An 18,693-nucleotide genomic window follows, 5' to 3' on the forward strand; every position below is an offset into this window, starting at 1 on the left:
TTACAGCTGATTATTATAAACTTCTGTGAAGCACCTTGGGGTTCAAGGTGCTCACCACACATCTAGATAAGTTCCCTAAGGGGTCTAGTTTCCAAAATGGTGTCACTTGTGGGGGGTTTCCACTGTTTAGGAACATCAGGGGCTCTCCAAACGCAACATGGTGTCTGCTAATTATTCAGACAAATTTTACATTCAAAAAGTCAAATGGCGCTCCTTTCCTTCCAAACCCTGCCGTGCGCCCAAACAGTGGTTTTCCCCCACATATGGGGTATTGGCGTGTTCAGGAGAAATTGCACAACAAATTTCATGGTGCAATTTATCCTATTACCCTTATGATAATGCAAAATTAAGGGATGAAAAACGTTTTTGTGGGAAAAATGTGAAAATTTTATTTTTACAGCTCAATATTATAAACTTCTGTGAAGCAACTTGGGGTTCAAGGTGCTCACCACACATCTAGATAAGTTCCCTAAGGGGTCTAGTTTCCAAAATGGTGTCACTTGTGGGGGGTTTCCACTGTTTAGGCACATCAGGAGCTCTCCAAACGCAACATGGTGTCTGCTAATTATTCAGACAAATTTTACATTCAAAAAGTCTAATGGCGCTCCTTCCCTTCCGAACCCTGCCATGCGCCCAAACAGTGGTTTTCCCTCACATATGGGGTATCAGCGCGCTCAAGAGAAATTGCACAAAAAATTTGGGGGTCCATTTTTTCCTGTTACCCCTGTGAAAATAAAAAAAATTGGGTCTAAATTAACATTTTTGTGAAAAAAGTTAAATGTTAATTTTTTTCTTCCACATTCCAAAAATTCTTGTGAAGCACCTGAAGGGTTAATAAAGTTCTTGAATGTGGTTTTGAGCAACTTTAGGGGTGCAGTTTTTAGAACGGTGTCACTTTTGGGTATCTTCTGTCATAAAGACCCCTCAAAGTGACTTCAAATATGATGTGGTCCCTAAAAAATTGTTTTTGTAAATTTTGTTGGAAAAATGAGAAATCGCTGGTCAACTTTTAACCCTTATAGCTCCCTAACAAAAAAAAATTTTGGTTCCAGAATTGTGCTGATATAAATTAGACATGTGGGAAATGTTATTTATTAACTATTTTGTGTGACATATCTCTCTGATTTAAGGGCATGAAAATTCAAAGTTTGAAAATTGCAAAATTTTCAAAATTTTCGCCAAATTTCCGATTTTTTCACAAATAAACGCAAGTGATATCAAAGAAATTTTACCACTATCATGAAGTACAATATGTCATGAAAAAACAATCTCAGAATCAGGTGAATCCATTGAAGCGTTCCAGAGTAATTGCTTCATAAATTGACAGTGGTCAGAATTGAAAAAATTGGCCCGGTCACGAAGGCAAAAACAGGCTCTGGTGCGAAGTGGTTAATAAAGAACAAAAAATGGTCATATTTGAAATTATAAGCATTAGCAGGTTATTACAAACTGAAATCAAACAGTTTTCAACTCAGAACTTTATTCTAGGTGATGTTACATTTGCACATAGGACCCCTTGTTCGAAAGGAGCTTCTGAACTCTCTCGTCCTTTGAATTTGTCATGTTTTGGATGGTTTCTGCTTTAATTGTTTTGCATGAGGACAGAATACCCTCCCAGAGCTGTTGCTTAGATGTGAACTGCCTCCCGCCATCATAGACACTCATTTTGATGATGCTCCAGAGGTTCTGAATGGGGTAGAGGTCAGGGGAGCATGGGGGTCACACCATAAGTTTGTCCCCTTTTATGCCCATAGCAGCCAGAGATGCAGATGTGTTATGTGCAGCATGAGACGGGGCATTATCATGCATGAAATGATCTCGATGGTCCAGATGGATGGAGTGGAGGATGGCTGGTAGATGGACACCCCATGCAAACACGGCTACGGCGCTAACAAGGAGGAGGTGGAGTAATGTTTTGGGCTGGAATCATGGGGAGAGAGATTGTCGGCCCTTTTAGGATCCCTGAAGGGGTAAAGATGAACTCCATAATGTATGTTGAGTTTCTCAAACAGCACTTCCTTCCATGGTTCAAGAAGAAGAACCGTGCATTCCGCAGCAAGATCATTTTCATGCATGATAATGCACCGTCTCATGCTGCACATAACACATCTGCATCTCTGGCTGCTATGGGCATAAAAGGGGACAAACTTATGGTGTGGCCCCCATGCTCCCCTGACCTCAACCCCATTGAGAACCTCTGGAGCATCATCAAAAGGAGTGTCTATGATGGCGGGAGGTAGTTCACATCTAAGCAACAGCTCTGGGAGGGTATTCTGTCCTCATGCAAAACAATTAAAGCAGAAACCATCCAAAACCTGACAAATTCAATGGACGAGAGAGTTCAGAAGCTCCTTTCGAACAAGGGGTCCTATGTGCAAATGTAACATCACCTAGAATAAAGTTTTGAGTTGAAAACTGTTTGATTTCAGTTTGTAATAACCTGCTAATGCTTATAATTTCAAAAATGACCATTTTTTTGTTCTTTATTAAAATGAAAAGGTTGAAAACTCTGCTGTGCATAATAATTTGGAACATGCATTTTGAGTGCAGTTTGAGTTTTTTATTTTTTAAAAAATATACTGTTATCATAGGCAGTTTATACAAAAACCTTTCAATTGTACTCTAATAGTTATTTGACTGGAAAATTACAATGACTGCAATTCATATAGGTAATTTGGGAAAATCTGAGAAAATATTATTTGCATAATAATTTGGAACACGGTGTATAGCTGACACCCTGCAGAATTGCTCATGATTGGTGCTAGCGCTGATCGCGTGCGTTTAACCCCTCTGATGCCACTGTGAATAGTGACAGTGACATCGATCGGCATAGCAGAGGGAGGGAGCTCCCTCTCTGCTCTGATCGGCACAATGCGATTGTGATCACGTTGTGCCGATGGTCTCCATGGTGACCCCAGGCAGAAAAATGGCCACGGGGTCACCCAGGTATGGTGGCCTGTAAGTTCCTGCTCCGAGTAGGAGCCGACACTCCTCCTTCTGTGTGCGATTGCCTGATTTAATGCCCTGCAATGCAAAAACATTGCTGAGTACTGTATTTTTCGGACTATAAGACGCACTTTTTTCCTCAAATTTTGGAGGAAAGTGGGGGGTGCGTCTTATAGTCTGAATACTATCTCCCTGTATATACTGTGGCTCTGCTTGGTAGGAGGTCTGGGGGAGCAGCAGCAGGGGATCAGCAGGGCACAGGAGGCAGCAGCCAACTGCTGCAGCCTGCGCTGTGCCCGCTACTAAAGAAAATGAATATTCCCTGCTCCCCACGCCCATGGGAGCAGGGAATATTCATTTTCCTTAATAGCCGGCACACTGTACAGCAGTGAGGCTCCTGCTGCGCTCTGCGGTCTGTGTGCCCGCTATTAAAGCTCATGAATATTCACTACAACCCACTCCCATGGGTTGTAGTGAATATCCATGGTCTTTAATAGTAGGCACACTGACCGCAGTGCGGCAGCAGGAGCCGCGCTGCGGTACAGTGTGCTCGCTCTCGCACTGTGTGAGGGCGCATGGCAGGGGCGCCATGCGCGCCCTGCCATGTGCGGCTCACACAGTGAGAGTGTCAGCAGCAGAGCGGGACAGCGTGGAGGAGAGAGGAGGTAAGTATGATTGTTTATTTTCTTTTGTGGGTAGCAGGAAGGGGGCTCAAGGGGTGCCAAGCATACAAGGATGGATGCTCAAGGGGTGCCAAGCATACCAGGATGGGGGCTCAAAGGGTGCCATGAATACCAGGATGGGGATATCAAGGGGTGCCATGCATACCAGGATGGGTGATCAAGCGGTGCTATGCATACCAGGATGGGGGCTCAAGGGGTGCCAAGCATACCAGGATGGGGGCTCAAGGGTTGCCATGAATACCAGGATGGGGGAATCAAAGGGTGCCATGAATACGAGGATGGGGGATAAAGGGGTGCCATGCATACTAAGATGGGGGCTCAAGGGGTGCCATGCATACCAGGATGGGGGCTCAAGGGGTGCTATGCATACCAGGATGGGGGCTCAAGGGGTGCCAAGCATACCAGGATGGGGGCTCAAGGGGTGCCATACATACCAGGATGGGGGCTCAAGGGGTGGCATACATACCAGGATGGGTGATCAAGGGGTGCCATGCATACCAGGATGGGAGCTCAAGGGGTGCCATACATACCAGGATGGGTGATTAAGGGGTGCCATACATACCAGGATTGGGATCAGGGGGTGCCATGCATACCATGATGGGGTATCAAGGGGTGCCATGCATACCAGGATGGGGGAATTAAGGGGTGCCATACATACCAGGATGTATGATCAAGGGGTGCCATGCATACCTGGATGGGGGCTCAAGGGGTGCCATACATACCAGAATGGGGGATCAAGGGATGCCATGCATACCAGGATGGGTGATCAAGGGATGCCATGCATACCAGGATGGGTGATCAAGGGGTGCCATGCATACCAGGATGGGTGATCAAGGGGTGCCATGAATATCAGAATGGGGGATCAAGGGGTGCCATGCATTCCAGGATGGGGATGAGGGCCACGTATACCAAGATAGGATGGGGGCCATACATACCAGGATGGAGGATATTAACAGAATTGGGGGACATTACCCCAATACCAGTGTCAGCAGCAGACTTCCCCCCCTATAACAGGGCATCATGACCACATTTTTTGCTTAAATATTTTTTTTCCTATTTTCCTCATCTAAAACCTAGGTGTGTCTTATGGTCTGAAAAATACGGTATTAGATAAGCGATCAGGGCAGCGAAAGTTGATGTCCCGTGGAGGGACAAGGTAAAAAAGTAAAAATTAAGTTTTTAAAAATTGTGAAAATATTTTGAAAAAATCACAAAATAAACAACAAAAAAAATTATACCAATAAATACATATATTTAATGTAAAAATAAACAAACAAAGTACACATATTTGCTATCGCCGTATCCAAAATGTCCTAACCTATAAAACTGTCCCATTAGTTAATCACTTCAATAAACACCGTAAAAAAAAAGTGGCATAAAACAATACTTTTTCATCATACCCTCAAAGATAAAGTGGAATAAAACGTGATTAAAAAGTCAAATGTAAATAAAAATGGTATAGCTGAGAATGTCATCTTGTCCCACAAAAAGCAAGTCACCATTAGTGTTGAGCGAGTATGTTCTATTAACCCTTTCGCCGAGTATGCTCGGGCCGAGCCCCGAGTATTTACAGCTGCTTGGTGATATGGTTGAATCGCTCCCGTGTGCATGATTTGCAACTGTTTGACAGCTTTATTACATGCGAGGAATGTGTAAGAAATAGACATTCCTCACATGTAATAAAGCTGTCAAACAGTTGCAAATCATGCACACGGGAGCGATTCAACCATATCACCGAGCAGCTGTCAATACTCGGAGCTCGGCCCGAGCATACTCGGAACAGAACATACTCGCTCAACACTAGTCACCATACATCTCTATCAGCGGAGAAATAATTAACCCCTTTCTGACCTTGTCAGTAATAGTACGTAGCTGCGCCCTGGGCCTATAGGGCCAGCTACATACTATTATGCGCGCTGCGATCACGCCCGCACACAAGCGGTGCGGGGCGATCGCCGCTGGGTGTCAGCTGATTGTCACAGCTGACACAAGGTGCTATGTGCAGGGAGCGGTCCCACACCGCTCCCGGCACATTAACCCCCACAATGCTGCGATCGAAGTCGATCGCAGCATTGCGATGGCAAGGGGGGAGGTGATCGCTATACTCACCTCTCCTGCCGGCATCCTGCGGTGTCTGCGGCTGCTTCCGGATGTTGTCATGACGACCCGATGTCGTCATGACAACATCTGGGTCACCAGGAGGCAGGCTGCATGGCATAGGGAGCTGCTGCTCTCTATGCCATGCAGCCTATCAGGCTGCAAAAAGTGAAAGTCCCATAGTGGGACAATGTGTAAAAGTAAAAAAAAATAGTATTGCTGTAATCGCACCGACCCGAAGAATAAAGTCGTTTAATCACTTATACCACACGAGGAACGGTGTAAAAAAATAAACTCTAGGGTTAGGGTTGTGCTAGGGTTAGGGTTGTGCTAGGGTTAGGGTTGTGCTAGGGTTAGGGTTGTGCTAGGGTTAGGGTTGTGCTAGGGTTAGGGTTGGGCTAGGGTTAGGGTTGGGCTAGGGTTAGGGTTGGAGTTATGGTTAGGGTTGGGGTTAGCATTGGGCTAGGGTTGGAGTTGAGGTGAGGGTTGAGGTTGTATTAGGGTTGGGGTTAGGGTTGGGATTTTTTCAAAAGTAAAGAAAAAAAATGATGCGATATGGCGCCCAGTGTTGAGCGCAAGTGTTCGCTACTTGAGTTTGCATCGGGTGCTTGTGTATGCACTGAGTATCGTGGGTGTTCGAGTGACATGCTCGAGTCTCTGCCCCATATGCTTTGCGGCCAAAAAAAACGTTGCTGGGATCGCCTGCCATGCACGAGTGATCCCCGCATGTTTTTTATTGGGTGTCTAACAACCGTGAAACATGTGGGGCAGGGACTTGAGCATGTCACTCGAGCACCCGTGATACATGGTGCATACCTGAGTACCCAATGCAAACTCAAGTAGCGAGCACTTGCGCTCAAGACTAATGACAACTTATTCAATATGATGACCTAATGTAAACAAATTCTGTCGTACATCTGGGTTCAAAATGTACACTATACCCTTTGATAAAATCCTTGAGGGGTCTAGTTTTCAAAATGGTGTCACTTGTGGGGGTTTCCACTGTTTAGGCACATCAGGGACACATCCGCTAATTATTCAAGAAAATTTTACATTCAAAAAGTCAAATGGCGCTCCTTCCCTTCCGAACCCTGCCGTATGCTCAAGCAGTGGTTTTCCCCCACATATGGGGTATCGGCTTACTCAGGAGAGATTGCACAACAAGTTGCATGGTGCAATTTCTCCTGTTACCCTTATGAAAATGCAAAACTGGGGGCTGAAAAACATTTTTGTGGGAAAAATTAGAAAATTTTATTTTCACGGCTCCATGTTATAAACTTCTGTGAAGCACCTGGGGGTTCAAGGTGCTCACCATATATCTAGATAAGTTCCCTGAGGTGTCTAGTTTCCAAAATGGTGTCACTTGTGGGGGGTTTCCACTGTTTAGGCACATCAGGGGCTCTCCAAACGCAACATGGCATCCGCTAATTATTCAAGCAAATTTTACATTCAAAAAGTCAAATGGCGCTCCTTCCCTTCCGAACCCTACCGTGCGCCCAAGCAGTGGTTTTCCTCCACATATATGGGGTATCCGCTTACTCAGGAGAGATTGCACAACAAGTTGCATGGTGCAATTTCTCCTGTTACCCTTATGAAAATGCAAAAATGGAGGCTGAAAATATTTTTCTGGGAAAAATGTGAAAATTTTATTTTCACGGCTCCATGTTATAAACTTCTGTGAAGCACCTGGGGGTTCAAGGTGCTCACCACACATCTAGATAAGTTCCCTGAGGGGTCTAGTTTCCAAAATGGTATCACTTTTGTGGGGTTTCCACTGTTTAGGCACATCAGGGGCTCTCCAAACGCAACATGGCGTCCGCTAATTATTCAAGCAAGTTTTACAGTCAAAAAGTCAAATAGCGCTCCTTTCCTTCTGAGCCCTGCCGTGCGCCCAAACAATGTTTTTTCCCCACGTATGGGGTATCTGCGTGCTCAGGGGAAATTGCACAACAAATTTTGGGGTCCATTTTTTCCTGTTACCCCTGCAAAATTAAAAAAACTGGGGTCTAAAGTAACATTTTTGTGAAAAAAATTAAATGTTCATTTTTTTCTTCCCCATTCCAAAAATTCCTGTGAAGCACGTGAAGGGTTAATAAACTTCTTGAATGTGGTTTTGAGCACCTTGATGGGTGCAGTTTTTTCACAAATAAATGCAAGTGATATCGAAGACATTTTACCACTATCATGAAGTACAATATGTCACGAAAAAACAGTCTCAGAACCAGTGGTATCCGTTGAAGCGTTTCAGAGTAATTACCTCATAAAGTGATAGTGGTCAGAATTGTAAAAATTGGCTTGGTCATTAACGTGCAAACCACCGTGGAGGGTAAAGGGGTTAAGCTATAGCTCTAATATAACGAATCAAAAACAATTTTTTTTTATAAAATTGTTTTTGTGTAAAAGTGGCAGAACATAAAAAGAAACATGAATCTGGTATCTCTGCAATCGACCCAAAGAATAAGGCCGAATAATCACTTATACCGCTCAAGGAACGGCATAAAAAATCAAAGATCGCAGTAAGGCTGGGCTCACATATACACTGCGCTGCGCTGAGTGCTTAAACCGGGGTTTCCATGTAAATCTCTGAAATACGTGATTCAGACGGAATCCCCGGCTGAAGATTCCCTATAATGAAACAGATGGGAACACTGTGGGCGCTGTATGGTGGTATCTGTCTTTTTAGGCGTGCATGAAAACGCGGTTGACCACAGTTTTGTGCACCTCTGAAAACAAGGAGACAGTTGAACAGAGGCCATATGGATTCCAGAGTAAGTTTGCTGCCTCACTATACTGATTGGATCCATCGGGGGTTTCATCTGAATCACGTAATTCGGAGATTTAGATGTAAGTGCTCAGCGTAGAGCGCCGGATAAATGTGATCCAAAATGTTATGTAAAATGTGTCCAGTAAAAGCTTCAACTCAATCCACAAAAAAAGCAAGCCCCCACTCGGTTCCGTTATCAGTTAATGGAAATATAGGGGGCTTCCATGTTACTGGTATCACAAAGGCTCTGGAAAAGCAAAATGGATCCCCCCAAAAGAAATCCAGTGAATTCTGTGCTCCCAAATCCAAATGCCCCCTTCTTTCTGAGCCTCAGTGTGCCTAAAGCTCATTTAGCATCCACAAATTTGGCATTTCTGTAGGAATGAGAGCCCCCTTAAATTACGGGGTGCGTGTCTCCAGAAGCACGAACTGGGCATAATTTATGGGCACTACAATGTATGGGCACTACATCATATTGAGGGTTGATTCTGCTATTCTGGCACTTAGGGGCTCTGTATAAGGAGTCCACAAACTATTCTACGATAATTTGTTCTCCAAGTGTCAAATAGCACTCCTTCCCTCCCGAGTCTAATCGTGTGGCTAAGCATTGCTGTACAGCTTCATATGTGGTATTGCCACGCTCAGAAGAAATTGTGTAACAAATTTTGGTGCCATTTTTACTGATTTTCCCCCTGTGAAAATGTAAAATTTGGGGCTAAAACAAAATTTTGATGGCAATAATGTAAAAATGTAATTATTCTTTGTTCACAGCCCAATTTTAAAACATTCTGTTGTAAAGTGCTGCAGAGTGGTAGTCATAACTGAGCTGCTGTCCTGTCACGCTCTGGCACTCTACAGGAAAATTGTGTGGGTCGTGGCTGGATGTTGATGTTGGTGTTGTGTGGGCCTTATGCTTGTGCAGGCCGCCTTTAGTCAATGGTTTTAGCTGGCCAGGACCACGACTTCCACAGATCAATGAAGAAGACTTCCGTGCAACCATGGGAATTTTACTGAACTTAATAAGTGTTATGTACAAGGAATAGCGAGTACACAGTCTGCACGTTTCATTCACTGCAAGAAGCCTTTTCACAGACATCGTTTCCTGCCGCTGTAGTCCAGGGCTGGTATAGCACACTGTTTCGCCCTACTTCGTCGCAGCCTAGCTTGTTGCCACAGTACAGTTCAGCAAGTTTCTCTGCCGCGCTCAGTGGTTCCACGTCCTATCACTATGGACACCTTGAATCCACTTATAGGGATCCTCACTACTCCCACAGTCTCAGACCTCTTTTGGTCCTTAGGTTCGTATCATCAGCGTTTAACAAGATCAGGGTTTTTTGTGACACGTCGTCTTATCCAAAGACTTCTTTAAGGTGGAAGGTGACTCAGTCTTTTCTGTCAGTTCCCACCTTCTTCTAGCTGTGTATCACCCTTTGGCAGCACTGCACACTTGTTGCTCTCCAACTTCTCACTAACTCTATTCAGGAAGTAATCTGCCTTCCCTGTCACTAACTCCTCCCACTATGGGCCAATCCCAAACATTAACTGTATCACAACTCTCTCTGTCTCTGTCAGCTACCTGAGGCTAGGCAGGCTACAGCTTCTGTGGCGCCCCTGCGGGTTCAGTCGCCACAGAGTTACTGCATCTCACCCAGAGGTGTGGTATCTCACTCTCAGGTAAGGAAGGAGTACTGCCCGGGACCCTAACACCTGCATCCAACACTACACTGCTCCAGACCAGCAGGAGGGGCAAGATGCGTCACTTCCTGCTGAGCCCTGTCCCTGGCTGGAGTGGGGGGAACCAAAGTAGGGGGAACCATGTAGTGGGTGTGGGTGGAGGAAGAAGGTCAGGGGAGCATTGAAAGAAGTGATATAAAAGAGAGGATGGAACCATCTAGAAGGGTCAGAGTCTGAGGAGAGAGAGTCAGAGGAAGAGTTGGGAGCAGGAGCTCTGCTCAGGGGAAACGCGGGCCTGAGTGAGGAGGCCCAGGAGAAGGAGAGGAGGAAGGAACGGGAGCAGAGAGTAGGCTCCAGGAGAAAAGAAGAAAGGATCCCAGGGGTATGGGCAGTGCTGGAGGCCACCCGTGGTCATAGAGGACCCAGGGGACAGAGAAGACGTCGCCCGGCAAGGTCCACGGTCACTGGATTGGGACACTAGGTGTGAGGTGCAGGGAGACGGCCAAAAGGAACACACAGAAGGGGGTCCCGTTATGTACTCCGGAGGTACCTGAGGGTTGGCTGAGTCCCTGCCCGGTGAACGCAGCACAACGTGGGAAGTTATGATCTGCAGTTGTAACCAGGAACCAAGTAAGAACTGTGAGTAAATCCTGAAGACTGCACCCCACTGTCTCTGTCAATTATTGCTGCTGCGCCATCACTCCCTGCACTACACTGCACCACGAGTGCTACTTCCATAGCAGCAACATCTACACTGCCCTGGAGCTAAGCTCTACCTGTGGAGAGCTGAACCAACTCAGCTGCATTTACACCAGCTCCAGAGGACCTGCTCCGCAGCGGCGGCTCCATATAGCCGCATACCACAGGTGGCGTCACAAACTGTATATAAAACTATAAATCCCCTGTAAATATCCCCTTTTATTGACCGCCCTGGGTCACGGACAGGGTCCCCGCCACTGTGACATCTCCCCTAACAACGACCGGCCCGGCACAGTGTACCCCACGGCCCAGGGGGCGCGTCACTTCATACTAACTATGTAAAAAAACTCGATACACTAAGCCTATTACACTTCACATGACACAATATGTGCACAAGACACATGACATTATTCAGATTACACATCACATTATACACAGCACTGATGTCATCAAGGGGGAGCAGGGCAATATATCCATCTCCTTACACTGTGACACTCCTGTGTTGTTAATATGATCACTGCACCCTTAAATGAATTCATTGATGAGTGTAGTTTGCAAAATGGGGTCACTTTTGGAAGGGATTCGTTGTTCTTGCACCTCAGGGGCTCTGTCAAAGTGACATGGCACCCGCAAACCATAACAGCAAAATCTGCACTATAATATGGCGCTCCTTCCCTTCTGAGCTTTGTACTGTCACTCAAAAGTAGTTTTTTGACCACATATGGGGTATTGGTGTACACAGGAGAAATTATGCAACAAATTGTACAATTCGATCTCTCCTGTTACCCTTGAAAAAACATGGGGTATTGGCATACTCAGCACAAATTGCAGAATAAATTTTGGGGTCCATTTTCTCCTACTTCCCTTGTGAAAATGAAATATTTGGGGCTAAAGCAACATTTTAATGAGAAAATGTCATTTTTTTATTTTCACGGCTCAATGTTATCAATTTATGTGAACCACATGTGGGTTCAAAGTGCCCACCACAGCTCTAGATAAATTCCTTGAGGGGTGTAGTTTCCAAAATGGGTCACTTGTCACTGTATAGGCCCATCAAGGGCTCTGCAAATACTACATGGTGTTCGCTGTCTGTTCCAGACAATTTTACATTTCAAAAGTCAAATGGCGCTCCTTCCCTTCCGAGCAGCCCTGCTGTGTGCCCAAAGAGTAGTTTTCCACCACATATGGGGTATCGGCATGTTCAGGAGATATTGCACAATTTCTCCTGTTACCCTTGTAAAATGAAAAATTTGGGGCTAAAGCAACATTTATGTGGGAAAATTCAATATTTTAATTTTTTCCTCCCACATTGATTTCATTTCTGTGAAGCACCTGAACTTCTTGAATATAGTTTTGAGCACTTTAAGGGGTGCAGTTTTTAAAATGGTTTCACTTTTGTTTTTTGTCACATAGGCCCCTCAGATTCACTTCAAATGGGATGTGGTCCCTAAAAAAATTTTTTTTCAAAATTTTGTTGGAAAAATAAGAAATTGCTGATAAACTTTGAACCCTTTTAACTTTCTAACAAAAAATGTTATGTTTCAAAAATGATGGTGATGTTATTTGTTAACTATTTTGAGTGATATCACGCTCTGGTTTAAAAAAATAAAAATTATATAGTGTCATTAATTCCACAGCTCCTTACAGACATTATGTGCACTGTCCCCATTGGGGCTCACAATCGACATCAGTATGTCTTTGTAGTGTGGGAGGAAACCCACGCAAACACGGGAAGAACATACAAACTTGATGCAGATGTTGTCCTTGGTTGGATTGAACTCAGGATACTAGTGCTGCAAGACTGCAGTGCTAACCACTGAGCCACCGTGCTGCATCAGTATTTGTAAGACAAAACCAAGAGTGGAACAATCAGAGGAAAAGTATAATAAAAACACATCACCACTTCTGTATTTATCACCCACTCCTGGTTTTGGTTTACAAATACTGATGTAAAATACTGACCAAATACTGAATGTGTGAACGTGGCCTAAGGATACTAAGGATACCTTCACACAACTGTATTTTCGGTTCAATTTTCCATGGAAAAAACTGACTTCATCATGCAAGCACCCTGTACAGATGACAGTTTTTTCACATGAACCAAATGTCCATGTGAGAAAAAATAAAATTGCAGCATGCACTAGTTTCTTCCGTATTTCGGATGAGCCTCACTTATACTAGTCTACAAGTGCACAAAAAAATCCCATATGGATCAACCGTATAGCATCCGATTTTGATTTCAATTAATTCTCAACGTATTTGTATTTGGTCTTGTACATTTTTTAAACAGTTGATGTATAAAAATTAATGCTATATTGATGACATTACAGATGAAAAAATCGTCCTTTTTTCTGGACGAAAATTGGATGATTTTCTTATATGTGAACTTAGGCTAACAGACATACAGCTTCCGAACCTGTTCTTGCCTGAAGAGCAGGACGAGCCAGACGAGGACGGGCAGTCCCGGTCTAGATACTAGAATTCGAAGGTCGGAAATAGCTGAACACATGGCACTTTTTTTATTCCAATTTCTGTTATAGTTTTTATCTTGTAATAGCACTAGTACGCTGTAAATATGATGTAAGTAGTTTTATGCCCAAAAATGACAAAAGTATTCTCGGAGCGATACCTTTATTGGCTAACCAGAAAAAATATATATATGCAAGCTTTCAGAGTACAGAGGCTCCTTCTTCAGGCAGGATTACAAATGAATTAATAAGACAAATGAAGGAGGCACAACATTTATTTGACTTATTAATTTATTTGTAATCCTGCCTGAAGAAGGAGCCTCTGAGCTCTGAAAGTTTGCATATATATTTTTTTTCTGATTAGCCAATAAAGGTATCATTCCAAGAATACTTTTGTCATTTTTGGGCATAAAAGTATTTACATCAAATTTTCTGGCTAACACGGTACCAAAATATAACTTTGTATTGTACATCACAATAGCACTTGTACTAATGTGTTTACAATGGAGAAATATTGGATTTAAGGGAAATGTCTTTCTGGCGTTTTGGGCTGCGCTTCTCATAACTGGCATTACAATACATTTATCTTGCTCTTTCCTTTGATCATTAGACATCTCAGTCTTTTCTCCATTGTGTGAGAAGTATTTCTTGGAGTAGAGCAATTCTGGATGCAATTACTCCTATAACAACCTGGTCTATTATCTAATCAGCCAGTAACACTTGAAGAGGAGCAGTTGTGTCAGAGATTAGAATGCTTCTAATGATGTCCCTCAGATGACACTGAATGCATTGAACATTAATGACTAATTAATCCCTTTCATTAATAACTGTAATGATAATAAGTGTGAAGACAAAAAGAGCTAATCTAATGACACCTCCAATTCACAGTCATTTCAACAGAGACAAAAATCTCACTTATTTTAGCATTAGACAATGATGTATGTCTATATCTAGGTGTTGAGTTTATCTATGGGCACCGTCAAGGTCATTTCCGTGGGAGTAATGTACGGGGAGACTTATGGATCATTTATGAATAGATTAGTCACATGTTCATTAACCCAAATCATACAAGCAAAACACATACCTTATGTGGTGTCATATTAATGGCAGATTAAAAATAACTACCGTAATTCAGTTCAGATGTATCTGGAGCATAGAAACATCATATAATAATAAAGATGCATATTCATAGTTTACGTGACCATCATTAATGAAGGGTGTAATAGTTTTCTATAAATCCGACATACGTAAAAATATGTGCTTCTCCATTTTCTCAGGGACCATGGCTGGATGGAGAAGTCTTGATTATTTTTATATGTTTTGCGATATGGGGTATTTTAACACAGCAACGATGTCCTCTTCATGTGGTAGATAAGAGGATCTATCACAAGAGAACAACTTTATTTAGTGATATTGGCTACATTCCACCAATTTTTTACAGACTCTATGCAAATGAATGACAGCCTGAATCAATCATTAGTCTTGCAAACACTTGGTGCTTCAGCGACTGTGTACGGGAGGAAATGACAAATGCTATACAGGACTGATATAGGATGTTGGTCATTTGTTTGCTGCTTGTTGTCCTGGACCAAAAATGTTTCCAATGCAGTAGAAGATCTTGAATTATGGGCTGTCATATTTCAATAATAAATTGAGACAAGTTCCCATGACACATCCTTGCCGTAAGATGAATGGCTTATTTGCACTAAGCATATTACAACTTAATATATTTTGCGCTGAAATTCTGTGCCTCAGCTGAGATTTCAGAGGTAGTGATAGGTGGATGTCTTATTTTCCCCATGTGCATTTCTGTAAGGAGATGGACATGCTGCCCACATTCCCTATGAAGAAACAAGTTTAATGTTATGTGGTGTAATGTGAAATTTGATGTATAATATGAATTGTGATGTGCATTAAAGGTATTAGTAATATTTATAGTGTGTGTAGTTTAACAGTAAGGGATAGTGAGAACTAATGCTGGGGACTAGCAGAGAGTGGAAGGGTTAAGTTGAAGGGAAAGTGACAATTTTCTGTCAGAGAGACAGATAAGGCTTGGAGTGCAAAGACAAAGGACATAAGGTCCAGTGTGAGCAGTGCCATGTTTGAGGGTGTCCCTAAAGTGAGAGGAGACCAACAGAATAAGATAGCGAGATCTGGAGCAGAAACAAGGAAAGTGACTGAGAGACAGAGTGATCTAGCTGTGTCGGGTCCTGGGAGAGGACGCCTAGCAGAAAGGCCAAGAGTTTATAACTCTTGAAGGTAACTGGCCTGGACTGAATATGTGAGACAAATAGATTGTCCGGGCAGGAGTCCCAGAGTGTCAGCACTGGAGGAGATAAGTACCGGCCATACTGGCACCATAGCTTCCCTAAGGGGAGAGAAGAAATGGAACCGCGGGTCGAGTAATGGACTCTTGCTAAACAGGACTGTAGAGTCAAGCTGGGTTGTGATGAAGCAGTGAGAAACAGTGGAGACAGAGGGCAAGTAAAGAGAGTGAAGAGGAATATAGAACAATGGAGAAACAAAGGAAGGAAACTTTGTGGAAAATGCTTTGAGTTGTAAAAGAAACGTCCATAAGTCTGTGTAATCGCTATCTCTTGTATATATTCCCTACCAAGTTACCGCTCAGTAAGAAGTTTATTTACCGCTGGAACCAGTCAGCAGAACTGAATCCTCACAGTGAGTATATTAAACATTGTTCGGATTTGATATGTTATAGCTGAAAATATATACACAGAGCTGCAAGTGAATAAAACACCTGTTATGCACTGTAGTGTCTTCGGAACAAGACGATTCAATCTTTCCTGCTGCCTGAGTCGAAAATTGTAATTGTCCTTCCCCTCCCCAGGACACTATAAACCTGCAACAAATAAACACAATTCCAATCATCAAAGGGAGCTAGTTAGAGGTGGTATGCACGTGCACCAGCGACCGTTAAATTTAATTGCCACTTCAGAAATTGACAGCGGTATCTAAATGGTTAACAGCAGTGATCAGAGTTTAGCTCCAGCCACTGCAATCAGAGACAGTTGTCGACTGTATAACATAACAGGCATGAGCCCACTCCACACACTCCGACCCCCTCTGCTGTGTTACCAAGGCTGAATTTTCAGGCAGGAATCTCAGGGGGCAACATGGGGGATTCAAACTTTTAAAAATATGTTCCCCTTTCTGCAGACTACATCCAGATGCTCTCCCCTTCCTCACCCTTAAAATACAGTAAAAGCAATGGTAACCAAAATTAAAGGAACATTTTTATGCAGTCCCATGTAGCATCACATATAACACACAATGGTACCTCTTTGAGCACTGATACTGTAATGTAGTAGGTGTTATAGGTGTATTTCATGATTACAGAATCTACACAGATTACACAGCACATGGATGTCAGACTCCCATCTTTCTACCCCCCCAAGATACAAAAAAATGAGTGCTCCTAACATAAGTATAAATGTAGTATCCTCAACTTGTCAGACAGCACAATTCTTTATTAACATTGCTAGGTATCACTTTATTTAACAAGTTATTGACTACTACATGTATGCAGGATCAGAACCAATAACTGTATAAAAATATAGCATTAGAACTACCATCAGTACAGAAGTACAGCAACACAACCATCAACAGTGCATGAATTCATTACCAGAACCATCATCGGTACAGGAATATATCATCAGAACCACCATCCGTACATGTATACAGCACCAGAACCATCATAAGTACATAAATACATCACCAAAACCAACATTAGTACATGATTATATCACAAGAACCATCATCAGTACAGGAATACATCACCAAAGCAACCATCAGTATATGTATATATCACTTGAATCATCATCAACACATATATGCATCTCCAGAACCAATATCGGTACATAAATACATCACAAGAACCACCATCAGTACATTAATACAGTATTAGAACCACCATCAGTACATGAACACATCACCACAGCCACCATCAATACATGAATACATCACCAGAACCGTCATCAGTACATGAATACAGCACCAACTACCACCAATAAATTAATACTTTACCAGAACCGCCAGAACCATAATCCATTGTTATGTCAGGTCAGCCCCATGTACATTTGTATAGCATGAACCTACAACATCTAGCATATCAATAACAACAGTAAGAAGATACTGGGAGTTGTTGTTAGGAGCCATTATCAGACTGCGGACCACACAGGAACCACAGTAGTGATAAGACGTAGTCCGTATCACTAATGAAAATTTATACCAATGTGTGTGTATGCTGAAAGACTGTTTCATGTAAAAACCTCTTGAAAGACAAGGGGACACCCCCTCCATCTGGAGAAAGACACTTTTAATCTCCAAAGAAGACAAGGCTTCTTTACTATAATAACTATTAATCTGTAGAATAGTCTACCTTGAAAGCTGATCACAGCGGTAACAGTTTATGGTTTCAAAAGGGGCTTAGATGCTTTTGTAGAAGAAAATAACAAAATTAATTCTGTAAATATGTAATGTTCTTATGTAAATGTTTGTTTCACTGGATCGACAATTGAGATCAAGAAGGAAAGATTATCTCTTTTGGGGATCACTGGATCATTCATTATGGTTGTAAATATACCCCATCCTTTCTATCATTTACCATACCTCAGTTGACTTGGGATGATTGATGGACATGTGTCTTTTTTTTAAACTGTATTAACTATGTAATAATACTTTATATGTGATATGTTCTCTAATTGAACTTGTTCTCGTCCCTTTTGTCTTAGTCTTGTCCCCACACCTGATTTATCACGTGACATGTCACATGATCCCCTGTGATAGATTATGTGATAGTTCACAGGAAATTAATTTGGCACAATATTAATTGTGCTGCCTCATCTGAGAACAGCACAATATAGGGGCAGATACCCTGATTCCAGCGATGTGTCACTTTTTGAGCTGCTTGTTGTCATTTTGAGAAAATCACCGTTTTATCTGCTGCAGATCTAGCAGCTCTCTGAATGCTGTGCTCTGTATAGCCCCGCCCACACCACTGATTGGCAGCTTTCTGCCCATGCTCAGTGTACACAGAAATCTACTGATCAGTGATGGGGGTGGGGTCCTACAGAACTTACTAGTGATCTAGTGATAATTACCTTCTGACAAATCAATGATTTTATCAAAACAACACTAAGCAGCCCAGTAAGTGACACATTACTGGAATCAGTGCCTCTAACCCTACATTATGCTGCTCTCAGATTAGGTGGCAAAAACCTGATGACAGATTCCCTTTAAAGGAGCTGTAAAGACAAAAAAAAGTTAGTATTAAAAAAAATACAAGCCATTTGTGAAATTAACTTTTTTTCATTGTTAATTCACATTAGACTGTATCTTCAAC

General features: G+C 42.7%; 1 long non-coding RNA gene across 2 annotated transcripts in view; it reads left to right on the forward strand.

Moving 5' to 3' along the window:
* Nucleotides 1-18,693, forward strand: part of LOC141157285 (uncharacterized) — a 108,216-nt gene that overhangs the window by 41,667 nt on the left and 47,856 nt on the right. Inside the window, exon 2 of one of the 2 annotated variants that reach the window (XR_012247777.1) lies at nucleotides 15,950-16,010. The exons of the other annotated variant lie outside the window; for it this stretch is intronic. This is a non-coding gene — a long non-coding RNA (uncharacterized lncRNA). The remainder of the gene's footprint in view (nucleotides 1-15,949; nucleotides 16,011-18,693) is intronic. 2 annotated transcript variants of the gene reach the window in all.

This window comes from Phyllobates terribilis, unplaced genomic scaffold (genome assembly GCF_046119375.1).
Source record: "Phyllobates terribilis strain yellow unplaced genomic scaffold, ASM4611937v1 Scaffold_8__6_contigs__length_399053987, whole genome shotgun sequence".
NCBI classification, from domain to species: Eukaryota; Metazoa; Chordata; class Amphibia; order Anura; family Dendrobatidae; genus Phyllobates; species Phyllobates terribilis.